The sequence below is a fragment of the Bos grunniens genome, chromosome 15 (assembly GCF_055505025.1).
Source record: "Bos grunniens cultivar Pamir isolate PY7600 chromosome 15, Bosgru_T2T1.0, whole genome shotgun sequence".
In the NCBI taxonomy this organism is placed as follows: Eukaryota; Metazoa; Chordata; class Mammalia; order Artiodactyla; family Bovidae; genus Bos; species Bos grunniens.
The window spans coordinates 37,740,323-37,760,688 of NC_141179.1; the positions used below are offsets into that span (position 1 = coordinate 37,740,323).

The following is a 20,366-nucleotide window of genomic DNA, read 5'->3' on the forward strand; positions in this document are numbered from 1 at the left end:
TCAGCACTCTTTCTTTATCTTATCCAGTTCCCTTTTGTAGTTCTGCCTTTCTCTCAGTTTGCTTCATTTCCAGTCTTGTGGCTTATATAGAACTTTATTAAAACCCCGAGGCAGAAAGAGTAAAACATTCACTTGTTTCTGCTTTCCCTCAGCCCGTTCAGAGCTATGTTTTCCTTTATGTTACACATTATTTTGAATAGGTGTCTTCTTTTATTGTTGTGTTTTATATTCTTGTTCTTGAATGACTACAGCTCTTTCAAAACCAGATATTTATCAAAAGAGAGGGTAGTTGAAGATACTCCTTTTGGACTGTCTCACTGTCCCACTTGATGTGGTTAGAACTTTCCTTTTAGATTGTAAGATGTAGGTCTAGATAGACGTCATTTTGTATGATTTGTTCAGAGATGCAGCTGCCTGGGAGGGCCCAACTCAAAAGCAGTCACAGTGGGAAGAAGTGTCTCTTCACATCCTAGTGTTTGTCAGAAGGTGCTGCAAGGCCACCAGACCATATTAGCTTTTTTCTTGGTCTGATCAATATTTCAAGCATCCCAGACCTTTGGCTTGGAGTCAAAGAAGCGCTGGCACCCATCAGCTTCCTGGGTGGATCTGCCTGTATATTGCTCATATACTGGTGATCTAGCTACCACGGCAAATTTCATTGCAGGTCAGTGCCCCCCAACTGTTGTGAACATGATCTGCATGGTCAGTCATTAGCATTCTAAAGCAGGAGACAGCACAAGTTTCTTCAGTGCTCTCTTGCCAGACCACATGTCACTTCCTCAGGAGAACATGTGAGGGTTAGACTTTGTGCCCTCCTTCAATCTGGCCCCAGCTGCATTCTATGCAATAGAAACTTCCTGAAACTTCTGTGGATAACATTCTCTTTAGGTTCTAGGTACAGGTTTTTATCTTTCTTAAACCATTAAAAATATTTCTAAAACATTTAATTTAGGATTTGAAAATGGGGCATTTGGTATCTAATTTCAAAACTCTAGCTCAGAAATCTGCTTCTGCTTTTAAGCATGGGTAATTGAAAGGTTAGGTAAAAAATTCAGAAGAGAAAATGGTGACTAGATGAGAGCCTGGAAGCTCTGCCGTGATAACTGTGACAAAAATGTGATGTGCCATGTTGAAAAGAGCTACTCAGACCCCCAACCAGGACTCCAGGCCCAACCATGCCCCCTGTGTAAAGTGCTTTTATCTGACCTCCACTTAACTGACTCACTGGATTAAGACACTCTTCAGACCCTCTGAAAAGCACTGACTGATTCCCTCCACACCCTGAATTTCAGCAGCCAATAATCTGTTCCCCATCGGGCTCCACACAACTGCTCTCATCATTTATGTGTGCTCATCTGCAAACCTGTTTGTACCACTACTACATGTTTTTAACTGTATACTAACAAAATATCACACAGTCAATTCAAAACAAACATAGGAAAAAATTTTGCCTCTATGAAAACTAAGTTAAATGGAAGAGTTGGGAAGGAAAGCTGCTAAAGCAATATACTGCTGTGAATTATAAGACAACTCTAACAGATCTGGAAAGTTAAATGGTAAAATCTGGAAGGATTCTTCTTTCAAATGGCTTTGATTGTATCATTAAATTCTACATCCACTTTAATAGAATCAAAACTTAGGACTGGAAATGATACATTATGGAAATGATTGATGCAAGAAAGATGGTGCAGAAATCTAGTTAAATGAACATACATAAAAGAAAAGTCTTATTAATAAAATTATGAAGCTAACTGTCAATCTGTTCAGACTGCTATAATAAAATACCATGGACTAGGTGACTTGTAAATAACAAACATGTATTCCTCATAATTCTAAAGGCTGGGAATTCTAAGACCACGATGCTAGCATAGTAGATATGGTAGACAGGCTTATTTCCTGGTTCATAGATGTTATTATGTTTCTGTGTTGTCACGTGTTCAAAAGGGACTAAAGATCTCTCTGGGGCATCTTTTACAAGGGCACTAATCAAAGAAGCTGAAGTTGAACAGTTCTATGAAGACCTACAAGACCTTTTAGAACTAACACCCAAAAAAGATGTCCTTTTCATTATAGGGGACTGGAATACAAAAGTAGGAAGTCAAGAAACACCTGGAGTAACAGGCAAATTTGGCCTTGGAATATGGAATGAAACAGGGAAAAGACTAATAGAGTTTTGCCAAGAAAATGCACTGGTCATAACAAACACCCTCTTCCAACAACACAAGAGAAGACTCTATACAAGGACATCACCAGATGGTCAACACCAAAATCAGATTGATTATATTCTTTGCAGCCAAAGATGGAGAAGCTCTATACAATCAGCAAAAACAAGACCAGGAGCTGACTCTGGCTTAGATCATGAACTCCTTATTGCCAAATTCAGACTTAAATTGAAGAAAGTAGGGAAAACCACTAGACCATTCAGGTATGACCTAAATCAAATTCCTTATGATTATACAGTGGAAGTGAGAAATAGATTTAAGGGCCTAGATCTGATAGATAGAGTGCCTGATGAACTATGGAATGAGGTTCGTGACATTGTACAGGAGACAGGGATCAAGACCATCCCCATGGAAAAGAAATGCAAAAAAGCAAAATGGCTGTCTGGGGAGGCCTTACAAATAGCCGTGAAAAGAAGAGAAGCAAAAGCAAAGGAGAAAAGGAAAGATATAAGCATCTGAATGCAGAGTTCCAAAGAATAGCAAGAAGAGATAAGAAAGCCTTCCTCAGAGATCAATGCAAAGAAATAGAGGATAACAACAGAATGGGAAAGACTAGAGATCTCTTCAAGAAAATTAGAGATACCAAGGGAACATTTCATGCAAAGATGGGCTCAATAAAGGACAGAAACGGTATGGACCTAACGAAAGCAGAAGATATTAAGAAGAGATGGCAAGAATACACAGAAGAACTGTACAAAAAAGATCATCATGACCCAGATAATCACGATGGTGTGATCACTGACCTAGAGCCAGACATCCTGGAATGTGAAGTCAAGTGGGCCTTAGAAAGCATCACTACGAACAAAGCTAGTGGAGGTGATGGAATTCCAGTTGAGCTATTTCAAATCCTGAAAGATGATGCTGTGAAAGTGCTGCACTCAATATGCCAGCACATTTGGAAAACTCAGCAGTGGCCACAGGACTGGAAAAGGTCAGTTTTCATTCCAATCCCAAAGAAAGGCAATGCCAAAGAATGCTCAAACTACCACACAATTGCACTCATCTCACACACTAGTAAAGTAATGCTCAAAATTCTCCAAGCCAGGCTTCAGCAATACGTGAACCCTGAACTTCCTGATGTTCAAGCTGGTTTTAGAAAAGGCAGAGGAACCAGAGATCAACTTGCCAACATCTGCTGGATCATTGAAAAAGCAAGAGAGTTCCAGAAAAACATCTGTTTCTGCTTTATTGACTATGCCAAAGCCTTTGACTGTGTGGATCACAATAAACTGTGGAAAATTCTGAAAGAGATGGGAATACCAGACCACCTGACCTGCCTCTTGAGAAATCTGTATGCAGGTCAGGAAGCAACAGTCTGGTTGGACATGGAACAACAGACTGGTTCCAAATAGGAAAAGGAGTACGTCAAGGCTGTATATTGTCACCCTGCTTATTTAACTTATATGCAGAGTACATCATGAGAAACACTGGACTGGAAGAAGCACAAGCTGGAATCAAGACTGCTGGGAGAAATATCAATAACCTCAGATATGCAGATGACACCACTCTTATGGCAGAAAGTGAAGAGGAACTAAAAAGCCTCTTGATGAAAGTGAAAGTGGAGAGTGAAAAAGTTGGCTTAAGACTCAACATTCAGAAAACGAAGATCAGGGCATCCGGTCCCATCACTTCATAGCAAATAGATGGGGAAACAGTGGAAACAGTGTCAGACTTTATTTTGGGGGGCTCCAAAATCACTGCAGATGATGACTGCAGCCAAGAAATTAAAAGACGCTTACTCCTTGGAAGGAAAGTTATGACCAACCTAGATAGCATATTCAAAAGCAGAGACATTACTTTGCCAACAAAGGTCCGTCTAGTCAAGGCTGTGGCTTTTCCAGTTGTCAGGTATGGATGTGAGAGTTGGACTGTGAAGAAGGCTGAGTGCAGAAGAATTGATGCTTTTGAACTGTGGTGTTGGAGAAGACTCTTGAGAGTCCCTTGGACTGCAAGGAGATCCAACCAGTCCATTCTGAAGGAGATCAGCCCTGGGATTTCTTTGGAAGGAATGATGCTAAAGCTGAAATTCCAGTACTTTGGTCACCTCATGTGAAGAGTTGACTCATTGGAAAAGACTGTGATGCTGGGAGGGATTGGGGGCAGGAGGAGAAGGGGACGACAGAGGATGAGATGGCTGGATGGCATCACTGACGACAGACGTTGAGTCTGGGTGAACTCCAGCAGTATGTGATGGACAGGGAGGCCTGGCGTGCTGCGATTCATGGGGTCGCAAAGAGTCGGACACGACTGAGCAACTGAACTGAACTGAAATCCTGTTCATAGGTCTCCACCTTCCTGACTTAAGTATCAAAGGCTCCACTTCCTAATACCAATCCCTCTGAGAGCTAGGATTTCAACATATGAATTTTCAAGGGATGCAAGTATTCACACTATAGCTCTAATGTGCATTTATTTTGCTGGTTATCACTATTGCTATGTAAGATTGTCCAATGGCAGTTCTCTCTGTATCAATCTCTTTCTTTCATTCTCATTCTCTCTCTTTCTCTCTACCCATTCTATCATCCCCCTCATCTCCATCTGTCTTTCATAGCTTCTCTTTCTGTCACAGATCTATTATTACCTTGCCCCACATTTCTGTTTCTTTGTATATGACTTGTGTGTTTTCCCTTTTCCCACTATCTCCCCTCAGAGACATAAGATGACTGTCCCTTGCTCTGGATGCTATAGAATAACCAATGGAACATGAGGAGTAGACTACTGAGTAACTCAGGCAAAGCCCACAGGCATTTTCTAGTGAACCACTGTTAAGCCAGGCTCTACCTCCTTTGTTCCAATATCCCAACTCTCTTAATCAGAATCAAACCTTCATTTTGTGGCCAGTACCTGCAATTCAGGCCTGGAAATTTTGAAGAACAAACATAAGGAGAACATATATTAAAAATTCTGTTATCAGAGTCTGCTTTGCTTGATCAAAAAGTCTATTAAGGTGTGGAATCATAAGAAAATACATATTTACTTCAATCTATTTGATGGTGTGATTAAACTTGGTGAATGATGTCCTTGAGGAAACACTGCCCTTCCCCCAGTGGCCCTCAGTTGGAAAGAGAACTCTCTTTCCAGGACAGACCAGGATTTGAACTATATCTGTATTTCTAATGTGGTTCTATCCTTACTCTAGAATCCAAGCACACAATGACCAAGTCAAAGTATCTGGTGTTGTGGAAAGCATATAAAATGTGAAATCAGACAGAATTCTAAGACCTTGGGGAAGTTCTTTACTTCTCTCACACTCCATTTTCTCATCTATGAAATGGACATACCATATCTCTTAGGACTCTTATGAGGACTGAATGAGATTAAGACATGCACAATGATCAACCAATTGGCTCGGCCACCCAAGCAACAAATCCTGCACTAAATATGTTTGCAATAAATCCCGGAAGAGTCCTCTTCACTTCAAGATTATGGATACTGTACATGTACCCCACTGTTCACTGCAACACTATTTATAATAGCTAAATGTCCATCAACCGAGGCATGCATAAAGAAGATATGGTATGCATAAACAGTGGAATATTACTCAGCAATAAAAAAGAAAATATAATGTCATTTGCAGCAATATGAATGAACCTAGAGATTGTCAGACTGAGTGAAGTCGGACATACAAAGACAAATATCATACGATATTGCTTATATGTAGAATCTTTAAAAAAAAAAAAAAGGTATAAATGAACACATTTACAAAAGAGAGGTAGATTCACAGATGTAGAAAATAAACTTGTAGTTACCAGGGGATACAGGTGAGAGGAGGGCTAACATGGGAGACTAAGACTGACATACACACGCTACTATACATAAAATAGATAACTGATACCAGCCCGCTGCATAGAACAGGGAGCTCTACTCAACACTTTGTAATGGCCTATATGGGAAAAGAATCTTTTAAAAAGTGGGTATATGTATACATACAACTGATTCACTTTGCTGTACAGCAGATACACTTTGCTGTGCAGCTGAAACTAACACAACATTGTAAATCAACTATACTCCAATGACTTTATTTTTTTTAAGATTATGGCTACTGGAGATCCTAAACCATATGATCACAGAACTCCAAGCACTGAGGTTCACTGCATAAAGATATCAGCAACCTTGAAAGGTATTGTGTACAGGGAGGCCTAACAACTGAATTAAGGTTACAGTTTTGGAGTGAGGTATGTGGGTGTTGTCTGAGCTGATCGTGTTGTAAGAATCTGCCCTTCAGACTTTTTCATGGATAGAGCTAGTATATTACATTCCACATCTATTCTACAGCACTAGGGATCTGGAATGGAAACTTCCTCTTCCTCTCTACACAACTCTACATAAAGATGATGCCCCAGAGCAAGAAGAAGGATCATTCTTGTATCAGGAAAGGGCATGTGAGCAATTATGCTACCTTGATGGAAAATTTCAGTCCTATTTCTCCCTTCCCTCTCAACACACATACACAGCATCTTGTCAGTTATAGAAACAAAAATGCCTCTTGAAACTGAATTATCTGTGATAGTAGAACATAGTTAAGAGTGTGGGCTTTGGAGTCAGACACACCTTGGTTTAAATCTGGATTCTGCCACGTAACTGCCTGTGTGAGGTTGGGAAACTCAGTCAACCTCTCTGAGCCTCAGCCAAATGTCAAACAAGACTAATAAAAACAACTGTGTGGGCTAGTGTTTAAATAAAGTGACATTGTAACGCTTGGTTCCCAGTACCTGGCCTCCATGGCAATACTCAGTCAGTAGTAGTAGTAATAGTAGCAGCAGCAGCAGATATAGTTATCAGTGATGTTGTTGATGCTGTTACTGCCTGACTCGGGATCCCAGCACCAGCTTCCTAGGCAGTGAAGGAAAAGGACAAAACAGGCATCTCTAAACATGGAATCATCCCAAAGTGAGGGTCCACTTGGGCTTTTTCTCTCTTTTCTCCTCTTTCAAAGGAGAGGACTGTTTTCACAGTCTTCACAGGATAGGCATGAAATCTGCACCTGATTTCTGTACCAACCACCCACTCCAGTGATAGATGTGGCAACAGACGCACTGTGAGCCTCTCACCAACATTTAGGATTCTGGCATGGAAATGATGGATGACTTTATTCTGCACCCTGGCAATCTCAGCCCTTCCAACAGTTCCAACAGCTTCTAGTCATAACCCTGTGATTTGAGAACAATGAATCTTAATATAATTGAGTTAACTGTATCATTTTTAATGTAAGACAATCTTGATTACAGCCAAAGGGCACCATTAATACGCTGAAGGAATGGCCGAGATTTTAGCATGTGAATGTTGTACAGAAAATAGAACTAATTAGCACTAATTTAATTCGAAGATTAAAGAAAATTCTGCTTTTAATTTTTAATTTAAGACAAACCATTTTACTTCGAACAAAGAAAGAATAATAAGTACATTTTTTTCCATCTGAAAGGCAATTTTTACTTTTGCATTATTACACTAATATGGGACTATGGGAATCCTGACCCCATTAGAGATCAAATAATCAGCATTTAATTATTGACAGCAAATTAATATTTAATAAAGACACAAGGGTTCCGGTATATGAAAGAAAGGCACCAAGGTTCTGCTGACCCAGAAACGTCCAGAAGGTCCCTTAGTCAGAACGTGATCTCCTTGCTGAGGGTAGCAAGTCAGGATCCCCAAAGGGTCCTGGCAGTTTATTTCCATCTCAGCTACCAGATGAGGAGCAGGAAGACCACAGTCTGAGCAATTGCCCCTTCCAGTTCCTATTCCACCCCCCACCCAACAGTTCTTCCTTAATCAAGCACTTAAGCTAAATAATACATCAAATGTCATAACCAAAAGGAGGACAGTCATAATAAAAAAATAATAAAAGAAGTGGCCAATCCCCCTTTTTATTCTGCAAAATAATACTGACTTTTCTTTGCTGTGGGACTGCTTGTCAGGGATAATTTCTAACCAAAGAAGACATAATGGATTTACAATGAAACTCTGATGCTTTCCCCTGGCCTCACAAAGATTCTGAAAATAAGTACTATTACATTAGCAGTCCAAGGAAAGCCAAGAAAACTCCAAGAAAAAGCTGTTAGGCCATTTCCTGAGAAAGCCAAAGCAGTGTGCAGAGAATGGCCTGTGGGTGACCTGGTGTTGGATCTAAAACCTATCTGCACTCCCTTCGAATCTCAGCGATAAAAATCAGACCAGGCCTTCTCTGGACTTGTTGAAGTGATGGCAGCTGGCCTGGAATAGAATGTCCTTAAACCAGGCTAGAGGACTGTGTACTCAGCATGGGCTGCCTGACTCCAGGCCTCAGTCTCTTAAATCATTTCAGGTAGACACCTTCAGGGCTTACCATTTGGACATGCAAGGTAAATCCAGCCTAACAACTTGGAGATGCCGGGTTAGACTGACATGCAGGGTCTGTGTTAATTCTGACCTAGGGAGCTCTCACTTGGCAATTCCATTCAGGCCTCTGGTTCCACTCCATAGTGCAGCTCAGTCTTGGCAAGCTCTAAATACCCTGTGTTTTATTTCTACCAATTCCTCATTGATAAGCTATACAAGGAAAGTTAACAAGCAGATACTTTAGTGGACACTGTCTGTCTGGCCTGATTCCATGTCATAGAGAGAGAACACAGCAGGTAGACTAAAGTGTATGTACTGTGGCTGTTTGGACAGGGAGGCAAAAGGTGGATGCCTGATGGTATTTGTCTGCCTCTCAGTGTGTTGATTTTATAATGTTTGAATAAAGCAAGCATGGGATTTAGTGTGAGAAAGGAAATGGGCCTGAAATCATGGGGTGATCCAGAAGGTAAGAGGGGCCTGTAATAGAGGCACTATTTACAACAGGCAGCTACAAGTAAGGTTATACAACTAAGGGGAGGCTCTTCAAGCAAGACTAAATGAAACAGTGCATGACAAATTCTTAGCACATTAGTGCTAGATAAACCATAGCTATCAGTATCATTTTTATTGACCAAGATCTTTCTACTGTTTTTTCATTGGGGTGACACTGAGTTGAAAGAACCCATAGTTCAAACCTAAGCCAACCCCTTCTGAATGGGGAGTTGGAAGTTCAGGGAAATCAATTGTTGACTTGAGGTTGCACAGTGAGTGAGGCAAAGCCAAGGCACATATCTGCATTGCTTCAACCAGTCTGGAGTTTTCACCAGGAATCTTCCCCATCCCTAGGCTGGGACCTACAGGAGTCAGCAGATGAAGGAAACTGAGGCAGTGTCAACTTTGTATGCTGGACTGTGCTGGGCCTCAACTGGGACTGGACTCCAAACTCTGAGGCTATCTCTGGTAACGTTCTTCTAACATATTCCCATGGGACCTAATAGCAAAGACCAAGGACAAAAATGGTCAGAACGTCTGGAAGAGACTTCCCAAATGGTCATTTCCAAGGGACAGCATCTGGCTCCAGAGAGTGCTGCTAACAAACCAGTCCCTGGAACTCCCTAGCCACCAATGCATTTTCCCACAAAATAGCTCCAGGGCCAAGAGAGGGACCTCATAGAGCTGTTCTCTCTAGTTTGACTCTGGCATGAAGTAACAGTTGTATGTAGGATAAGCCCAGGCCTGGAAGAGACAAGTATAGAACTCTGCAGATGATCACCAGCTTTTGCCCAACCACTGCAAAGGCATCTTCACATCTGTCTAAAGGCAGCAGACTTTATAATATGGTTTTATCTGCTTCTTGCTCTAACCCAGGAGCTAAGGTAATAATAGCTTATACAGGCCACTGTATTCTTTCCCAGTATCAACACTTTGCTTGTATCCTGGGCCTGTGTACCCTTGGATCTATTCTCTTCCTTTTTTGGGGGGTTCTGGCCTTATAGCACATGGATACTGACCCCTGCAAGTTATCTTTTCAGGCTCTCTTCTCATCTAGTCTCCAGATGGATTCAGCCAATAGGAAGCATTGAAGGGAGAATGGAGAGAAGGAAGAAAGAGGGGCCAGGATATTTCCCTGCCTCTGGTAGCTTCTCTTGAAGCAGCTACATCTTCTCTTGGGGTCCAGATCATATAGACAAGCTTGTCGTGGTTTCAGATTCTACCGGGTGACCCAAATGTTACTGCTTCCTCCTTCTGCCCCTTCAGGCCCAAAACAGTACCTTCCTGATTTTGCTAACCTGTGGTTATTGCGCTGTCCTGTTTGACTTAGCTCCTCCAAAATTTCCTGTCTTAAAACTTATCCACCATACAAACACTTGAAATAATTTCCTTTTACTGATTAGGCCTTGATTGACACATACAGTGCCTGCAGCATGGCATATTATCCATATAATATTTGTATTTGTATTCACTTACAAATGACATCCATCAAACAATATTTTAATTACCCAGCCCACCTCCCTAAAGAAACGGAGACAGAGAATGGACATTTGTTTAGTGTCTGTTTTATGCCAGTTGCCTGGAAAATCCCATGGACGGAGGAGTCTGGTGGGCTGCAGTCCATGGGGTCGCTAAGAGTCGGACACGACTGAGCAACTTCCCTTTCACTTTTCACTTTCATGCACTGGAGAAGGAAATGGCAACCCACTCCAGTGCTCTTGCCTGGAGAATCCCAGGGACGGGGGAGCCTGGTGGGCTGCCGTCTATGGGGTCGCACAGAGTTGGACACGACTGAAGCAACTTAGCAGCAGCAGCAGCAGCAGTGGTAATGTTTCCATACATCATATATTTAATCCTTGTAACAACAACATGAGGTAGCTCTTAGTATCCAATTTTTATGAATGAGAAAATGAAGGCCAAAAAGATTAAGATTATGTCACTAATGAGTTTGGGAACAAGAATTTAGACTCCAGACCCATGGAACTGCCAAGGAAGCCAGCCAGTATCCTTTCTCCTCATCTAGAATTCTTGAAGTTTTTTGGTTTTGCTTTAATTTTTGTTGTTGTTGCAGTTGACAAATCACTGTGTGAATACAATCCTATTCTGACTACCACTTTAAAAAATTTTGCAAAGCTCAACTGCTCTGATGGCTCTGGTTGGATCAAGGATGGGCCCTGACTTCACCCTCTTGTCTCCCCACCGTCGCCACCACAAGAGCTTCTTGTACCACTTTGGAAACACTTGCTCCTGTACACTAAGCTGACATCTATTTGGCTCCCTTGCATTAAGTCTCTTCCATTCTCAACCTGTCCTATATTGAGATGCTCAATTAATTTTCCTAAATTTCACCTCTAATTGCATTGCTCACTACTCAGAGAAGGCTTCCTTTTGCCTGCCAGCTTGAGAACAAATTTCTCTTATAGGCACTAATGATCCACAACAGGCCAATTTTATCATGGTCTATACCCTTATTACTCCACTCGAAGAATTACTCCTGCATTCCAAACATTCCCATGTTTTCTGGCTTAATATTTTTCCTCATGATGTTTCCCCCTCCTGGAATATTTTTCTACATTCTCCCATTGGCACCTGTCAGACCACCACCTACCCTTCAAAAGTCATCTATAATTCACCTTAGCTTCCCAGGTGGCTCAGTGGTAAAGAATCTGCCCACCAAAGCAGGAGACGCAGGAGAGGCAGGTTCAATCCTGTGTCAGAAAGGGAAGATCCCCTGGAGAAGGAAATGGCAACCCACTTCAGTATTCTTGCCTGGAAAAATCCCATGGACAGAAGAGCCTGACAGGCTACAGTCCATAGAGTCACAAAGAGTTGGACACGACTGAATGATTGACCGTGCATGCATAACTCACCTTCTCCATGAAGCCCCCACAAACGTGGTATAATTTCCCTTTTTTAATCAGGTCCTCTATCACTCTTTGCAATATTCTGCCCCATATTAGAGTCATTCGTGAGCATGTCACATCCTTTTATGAGAACTGAGAATCATCCCCATGTTCCCTACTGCACGTAGCATCATGCTTTGCAAATTTTGGGCATTCAGTAAGGGTTTGTTGAACTCAATAGAGCTGGTAGTATTTAATTTAATTAGTGGCAGGTCAGGAAAGCACTCTTCCCTGAGTTGTAAACTAGGCAAAGTTTGACATCCCTCCATCCCATCAGTGTCTTCTTTCCCTCACTGATGCCTCTCTCTCAGACATCATTTGTCTGTCCTCACCCCAATTAACCATTAACAGATGCCTGAAAAAAAAAGTTTAGAGATAACTAAAAGCTTAAAACTAGGAATGGCCTTTCTCTAACCTCCCTAAGGAAGGTGCCATCTGAGCCTTCCAGCCTCTATGAAGAGAGGCTGCCTCCCCCTACCCCCCCACACACCAGAGGCAGTGAGCTAAGGATGCCTGTCACACCACTTCCCAATTGCCATTGCCCTTGCTCTTTGTAAATGAGTAAAGCGGTCCTAGGTGCCAGCTTCAGGCATTCCACATCTAGAGTCTGCCACCTACTCCCACGTCCATGTTCGCCAGACCACCCTTACAGGGATGACATTTTTTCCTGTCATTTTGCAGTCTTCATATCCTTGAATAAAATGCCTCCTTCCCATTACCCTTCTTTGTCTTTGACCCATTCTCAGAGTACCTGGTTTGTAAAATCAGGGAATTTTTTTAATTTGCTTTAGCAAAGGAACATTTAAAGGAACTACAACTAGGCTTCATAGAAGCCAAAAATTCACCTGGCAGGTTTTTGTCTCTTTTTTTCTCTCTCTCTCTATATGGTTTCTCATCACTGCTTGAGTTTGTCTCTCAAACTCATGGCTTCCCCTTGATATCACAATTCCATTATCCCATCACAGTGACAGATAATACTGCCTTTGGTTTGCCTTGGTACCAGCCCTTGCCCTGACCCCACCACCAGTCTTTTTCTTTTCATACAGAGTCTCAATATTAGAGAATCTAATTGACTTAATTAAGTTCCAGAATTATTTACCACTGGACCAGTATTATCTGTTGTCAGGATCCTGGGCACATACCAAAATGTCTAGCCCCATCCTTTGTCAGGGGTCCTGGCTAACATGTAATTACAAAGATGAGAGTATGGATACACAATCTGAGATACTTGTAGGGATCTCTAAAGAGACTAGTAGGCTTACGAAAACAGACTAGAAAATGAAAAAAAGGAAGATAGGAAAGGAGAAAGGAAAGAAAGAAAAGTGGGAAGGAAGGGAAAAAAACTAAAAATTGCTAAACCACCGTTACATGCTAAGCACAAATAAGCACAAATTCAACACTTACACTTATATCACCCTATTTTAGCCTCATAATAATTCTTCCAAGTACTTACTATCAGTTCCTCTTTCCATGTTAAAGGATTCAGTCTCAGAAAAGTGAACTGATTCTTCCTGTAGTTAGTAGAAGAATGATGAGTTGAAGTGTGAAATATGACTTCAGTTTCATCAGAGGTGGAAGTTATATGCGATAAATTTGAAGAAATAACATCAAAAATGGTTTTCCTTAAAACAATCAAAACAAAAGAGTGATTATTGAAGAATGTTAATTGATATCTCTGCACTGGTTACTTCTGCCTGATGGTTTAATTATTAGTAGCTCAGTGAGTTTCATTAGAGACCTATTGTGCCGCTGTTGGCAAAACAACACTGGCATCTCATGTTCAATAATTAAAAGCAGGAAAAACAAACATTCTCTTTGGAGCCCTGGATTTATAAATAGCAGTGGTATGTGATTCCTTTAATCAATAACTAGGCTATCTAGCCCAGCTTGGATGATCAAGATGATGGGTCATCTTATCACTTAACTCCCTTTGTCTGCTCTAAATTTACAAAATCCAGCTGGGCACAGACTGGACTGGTGGGTAGCCCTCCTATTCTGAACCCTATCTTTGGGCCACATAGCTATTAGAAGATAATATTCTAAAAAAGGCAATATCATGACTTTCTTATATACATAAAAATATAATATGGACATGTGTGAAAGAAAGAATTGGAAAAGATGATACCATCTGTTCAAAGGGGAAATCAAAGAACCATAAATTGATATGGAGTAAAGGATTATTTAAATGAATTTATAAATAGATGTTAATTTTTTTTGAGGAATTGAGGAGGATAATCAAGTAAACTAACATTGGAGAGAATTTATATGCATTGCTACAACTTACACTATACAATATTTAAAAAACCATGAAAGGCTAAATTCAGATAAACCTCAAACAAGCGTGCTCTAAATAATGCATACTTTTTCCTTTGGATACATCCAGTTATCTTTCTTGCTTATTCCAAATTTCCTTACATGGTATGTGAAAAAACATGCTTTAAGGTCAAATCAAATTAACTCTACTGCTCCATTGCTCTAGGTGACCTCTGACAGGTGATTAAATCATCATAAAACAGGGATAGAATACTCATGTTTAGGATGAAGATCAAGTTAATAACTAAGAGCTTAATGTAGTATCTGACACAGAATAATACTCAGTAAGTGTTCATCCCCACAGGCCTTTCCCCCAAATTCAGCAGCCCAGGGACTCCAGAAATCAGTCTCTTCTTATGGCTGCCAAGAAAGCTGAGTTAGTAAGGTGGACACTGGACACTCCAGGCCTCTCTGGTCCTTGAAAAAATGATATAAAACCATCTGATCACAGTAAGCCTGGAGCGGAGCTGATATTTAGGAGTGAATATGTAATCGATGCAACCAGAGGCTGTTTTCCTTGGAGAGGAAGAAAGAAAAGAGGCAAAAAGAAAGTCAATACTGCTCCAGAGAGCTGTTCAAATCCTCAAAACTGACACACAAGAGATTCAGACCTGGGGAAAAGGCACATAGGAAAGAAAGAGTCTAAGGACTTCCCCTGTGGTCTAGTGGTAAGACTCCACCCTTCCAATGCAGGGGGCATGGGCTCCATTTATGGGCAGGGAAATTTCACATGCCAAGAGGCAAAAAAAAAATTAAAGTCTGCTTGATGTGTTAATCTGTTAACTCTGGCTTTGCTACCTGTCAATTGTCACTGATATTATTTCATTCAACACCCACATAGGACACTGTGGGAGGTAGTACAGCATTGTCCCTGATGCTATTTCATTCAACAGACACATTGATCATTGACCACAGGATATCATGGGAAATGGTGCAGCCAGTGGTTCTGATCACAGGCACTGGAATCGAGCAGACCTAGGATGGAATCCTAACTCTGCCACTGACTAGTTTTGTGATCTTAGGTGATTTCAGTCACCTCCTTGGCCTCATGGTCCTCCTTAGTAAAGAGATTAACAATAGCAATTTACATAAAGTATTATTTTCAGGATTAATGAGATAATATTTTTGATGGGCTTAGCCAAGTCAATGAACAATAAATAGTAGTTAAAATAAATAAAGATCAAGAGAAAAGTTGTGCCCACACTGTCCTGTGTTATACTAGTTAAGAAGTACTTACCAACCAAGCTGTTGACAGACTTTAAAAACAAAGGTAAAGAGAACTAAACTGAGGAGAATCTTCATCACCTGTAGTTTCTCACCTGTGCACATCCAGCTAGTTAGTCTTAGGGCTCACATAGGATTCCTCAGCCATTCAGAGGAGATATGACCACAGATATGCAGCCTGAATCCACTTTAGGCCAGCCTAGTATTAGTGAAAGTGTTAGTTGTTCAATCATGTCCGACTCTTTCCAACCTCATGGTTCCTCTATCCATTGGATTCTCCAGGCAAGAATACTGGAATAGGTAGCCATTCCCTTCTCCAGGGGATCCTCCAACCCAGGGATAGAAGCCAGGTCTCCTGCATTGCAGGCAGATTCTTTACTATCTGAGCTACAAGGGAAGCCTCTGGGCTAACCTATGTGTTCCAAACGTGCATACAGCAACTATGGACTATACTGTCCTTGCAAATTGGTCACAACTAGAAAATGAGTATGTAGTTAGAGGCAGTGCTACTGTCCTGTGCCCCGATGTGGATCTCAAACCATTAGTCCTCTCTGAAAAATACTATTTTTGCCCTCACTCTACTAGATCAACACTGAGGAGCATTCTACCAAGATGTCAGCTGGCAGAGGCTTCTCATGCTCTCCTCTCACCAGGGAGAGGATATTGAGAGAGAAAGCAGCGTGTTCTCCTGTGCCTGCCTCTCACTTGCATGTGAATCACTTGGGCTTCCTTCTAGAACTTCCTAATATGTAGATTTCATCCTTTTACCTAAGGGTTGTACTCCTGCCCTGCTACCCTCAATTACTGATGAGTGAGTCTGTGTAACAAAGATTCTGAGAGTTTATTACCACTAACCTTCTAGATAGCTCAGCCTCTCCCTCTCCAGGACCACAAGGAGTTGGTTCCCTTAGGACTTCCCACCTGCGCCTAAAGCAGATATGTAAGCCATTCCTTGAATGCCAGCCCACTGATAAACTGCAAGTGGCCTGCATCCATACTACGTTCTGCTGTGGTCCAAGAACCTTGAATGCCAAGATGAACTGATTACCCCTAATTCTGTAGGTCCTAGGGAGATAGCAAATGTTTCCCAACTGGAGACTGACATTATCTGAATAGGTGTGTCAGTGGCCTGTTTCAAACCAAAAGGAAGGAAGAAATTCGAGTATTAAAAGGAGAATGAGAAGGCTCTACGTGGGGCTGACTTGTTTTTTTTTCTTTCTGTCTTGTGCATGAGACAAAACCTGCCCAGAGATCCAATGACGGGACAATAGATTGTTTTCCTGAACCAAAGAGCCAAGGAGAAAAATAGTCAATAGATTACAAAACGGACACCTTCCCCCCCATCCCCCACCCCCGGGGCCTGAGCCCTAGAAGCACTGGTCCAGAAGGCCAGACAACTCATTCTCCTCTCTGAGCCCTGGGGCGGCTCCTGGTCTCCCTTTGCTGCCCAGCTCCATGGATATCTGTGGATGGGGGATAAGTTAAGCAAAGCTAGTGTCAGATCAGGCATGATGGAGAGTGTATATCCCTTCTTGAGACACTTTATCATTCAGACTGAGTGTTTTATGGCCCTGCATAGAGGTTGCCATAAAACACCATTTTAAGGAGCTTGAGGCCGTATTTCATCCATTAACGTCCTCTTGCCCCAAAAGGCAAAACAAACTAGCAGGTGGCTCAGGATTAACATCTTTATTACAGATGACCTCACTATTGTGTTCTCTATAAAGAAAAAATATTACAAAGCATTAACGCACTTTAACTATTAAATTAATACAGATTTACGGCTCATATCCGGATCTAAATTTCTAGGCTTGCAGGGTCATTATTTTTCTGTGATTTTTTTTTTTTGACAATATTGCTAATGGGGACCAGAGCAAAATTGATATGAACTGTGATGGTGGATGCATGAATTCAGGGAGGCAGCAGGTTATGTCTCTTCATAAATCACTCCAGTGGCAGTTTTGCACTAGAACTTACACAAGTATTTTCAATATTTGAGCAATAGCCACAGAAGGACATTTAGCTGAGAGGATGCATGTATTAAGATTCCAGTATTTACTTTGTTCTGACAAATGGCAAAACATGAAGGCTATGCCTTAATTACTTGGAGAGGCTTTGGCACATGACTCCTCCTGCCCCCACTCCATTTCTAATGCTTAAAGTAGCCATTACTTATTTTATCTTGATGGGTTGCTACTGAATGTTTGTGTTCATACATGCTTAGATTGAAGTTGTCTTCACTTCTACTCCTTTCTGGAGTTCTGAGTCATAGTATACGCTGGTCACTAGTTAAATAGGAAGCAAATTATCACTTATATTGTTAATGACCAGCAAGCACCCAAAGCCCCAGAGTCTGGTGAAAATGGACTATAGAGCAACACTTAATACTGAACACAGTTTTCCTCCTGCCTTCCAAATTAAAAACTTGGGAATCCCTCAGTCATTCACACCTTAAAGTGTGAAAGAGAGAAATGACATCTATACCAGCCTATTGATCATGTTACAGAGGTGAAAAGACATTAAGAAATTCAAGAGAAAGTTGAAAGTTAACAGGAGATTTGCATGAACTCTGAAATTATATATTTTCCTTGAACACAAAGCCTCTCTCCCGTACATTTTCTACATTCAAGTTAGCCAGTTCTTGGCAGGGAGATGCAAGGTACAGAGAGGCAGCTATGGTCCCATCAGTATCCTGGGTAGGGGGTTACCGGGTGGAGAGAAGAGGGTCATTGAAAGAAAGTCTGGGCTCTCCATGGCCTTAGAGGAAAAACCCTAGGAAAAGGTAAAACACTGAATCTCATTTCAGAGGATTTGCTGTACAATTTATCACCATCTAGTCCAAATTTCATTGAAAAAGCAAGAAAGTTCTAGAAAAACATCTATTTCTGCTTTATTGACTATGCCAAAGCCTTTGACTGTATGGATCACAATAAACTGTGGAAAATTCTGAAAGAGATGGGAATAGCAGACCACCTGACCTGTCTCTTGAGAAACCTATATGCAGGTCAGGAAGCAACAGTTAGAACTGGACATGGAACAACAGACTGGTTTCAAATAGGAAAAGGAGTACATCAAGGCTGTATATTGTCACCCTGCTTATTTAACTTCTATGCAGAGTACATCATGAGAAACGCTGGACTGGAAGAAGCACAAGCTGGAATCAAGATTGCCAGGAGAAATCTCAATAACCTCAGATATGCAGATGACACCACCCTTATGGCAGAAAGTGAAGAGGAACTAAAAAGCCTCTTGATGAAAGTGAAAGTGGAGAGTGAAAAAGTTGGCTTAAAGCTCAACATTCAGAAAACGAAGATCATGGCATCTGGTCCCATCACTTCATAGCAAATAGATGGGGAAACAATGGGAACAGTGCCAGACTTTATTTTTTTGGGCTCCAAAATCACTGCAGATGGTGATTGCAGCCAAGAAATTAAAAGACGCTTACTCCTTGGAAGGAAAGTTATGACCAACCTAGATAGCATATTGAAAAGCAGAGACATTACTTTGCCAACAAAGGTCTGTCTAGTCAAGGCTATGGTTTTTCCAGTGGTCATGTACGGATGTGAGAGTTGGACTGTGAAGAAGGCTGAGCGCCGAAGAATTGATGCTTTTGAACTGTGGTGTTGGAGAAGACTCTTGAGAGTTCCTTGGACTGCAAGGAGATCCAAACAGTCCATTCTGAAGGAGATCAGCCCTGGGATTTCTTTGGAAGGAATGATTCTAAAGCTGAAACTCCAGTACTTTGGCCACCTCATGCGAAGAGTTGACTCATTGGAAAAGACTGTGATGCTGGGAGGGATTGGGGGCAGGAGGAGAAGGGGACGACAGAGGATGAGATGGCTGGATGGCATCACTGACTCGATGGACGTGAGTCTGGGTGAACTCTGGGAGTTGGTGATGGACAGGGAGGCCTGGCATGCTGCAATTCATGGGGTCGCAAAGAGTCGGACACGACTGAGCGACTCAACTGAACTGAACTGAGTCCAAGTTTCACGTATCACTTAGGGTAAGACAATATCTTGACATGTGGGCTTTGAAAACAGATAAACTACGACTTGGCTCAGTAACTTCCTACCTGAAAGTCCTTGTTAGAAATATGCAAACGTGAAACAGGGAGAAAGCATCTTGAGAGTAAAATTGCCTTTTTTAGACAAGGGGCATGTGGGATCTGGTTCCCCAACCAATGGCCCCAAATTCTAACGCTGACCTCTAGCCAGCTAGGCTGAACTAGGAGGAGGAATCTTTGGGATAATCTCAGCCCCTCCTACCCACCCTCACACCTTCCTGGCTGTTAAGAGAAAAGGGTAGATCCATACAAACCACAATCAGAGCAGAGAGTACACATGTCCTAGAGGTGAGTATGAGAAAGTCTTCCAGGTTCCTCTATAAATCATGGAAGCCCCTTCAAAATTGCCACTCCTGGAAAACCACAAAGGTCACTTTAAAAATAGAATGTGTGATGAAAACAGTGTTTGTTTAGCCAAGAACTGACTTCTAGAAAGGAAACAAAATGTGAGATGTTCCCAACCCAAAACTACCACTGGTAACAGCTGCCATCTAAGGAGTCTAAATCTTTAAGCATGGAGCTCTCCTTCCTCCTGTATCAAGGTTGAAAATCTCTCTCTTCTCCACCCCATCATGAGAAGTCCAGAAACCATTCAGAAGAGAGAGCTCCAGAAAACACTAAAGCCCATCCCAAGAAAACTCAAGTCTCAGCAGAAGAGGTTGACAGGTACATGTCCCCAATATGTTCTAACAGCTTTGGTATTTAGAAGCCAACTGAAAAAGAAATGATCACAAATATCTCAATAAGAGATAATATAGTAATGGGGAAACCATTGGCTGGTGTTTCTTGACGTCTCCCAGGAATATAATCCCAAGAAATAAAACTCTT

General features: G+C 41.6%; 1 long non-coding RNA gene across 11 annotated transcripts in view; it reads right to left on the reverse strand.

Annotated features, from left to right (window-relative positions):
• Positions 1–20,366, reverse strand: part of LOC147357678 (uncharacterized) — a 310,603-nt gene that overhangs the window by 267,210 nt on the left and 23,027 nt on the right. For 10 of the 11 annotated variants that reach the window (XR_015141510.1, XR_015141509.1, XR_015141511.1 and 7 more), the window contains exons 2-3: positions 13,389–13,557; positions 6,935–9,531 (exon numbers count right to left, since the gene is read on the reverse strand). This is a non-coding gene — a long non-coding RNA (uncharacterized LOC147357678). The remainder of the gene's footprint in view (positions 1–6,934; positions 9,532–13,388; positions 13,558–20,366) is intronic. The other variant, XR_015141519.1, reaches the window with a different exon arrangement.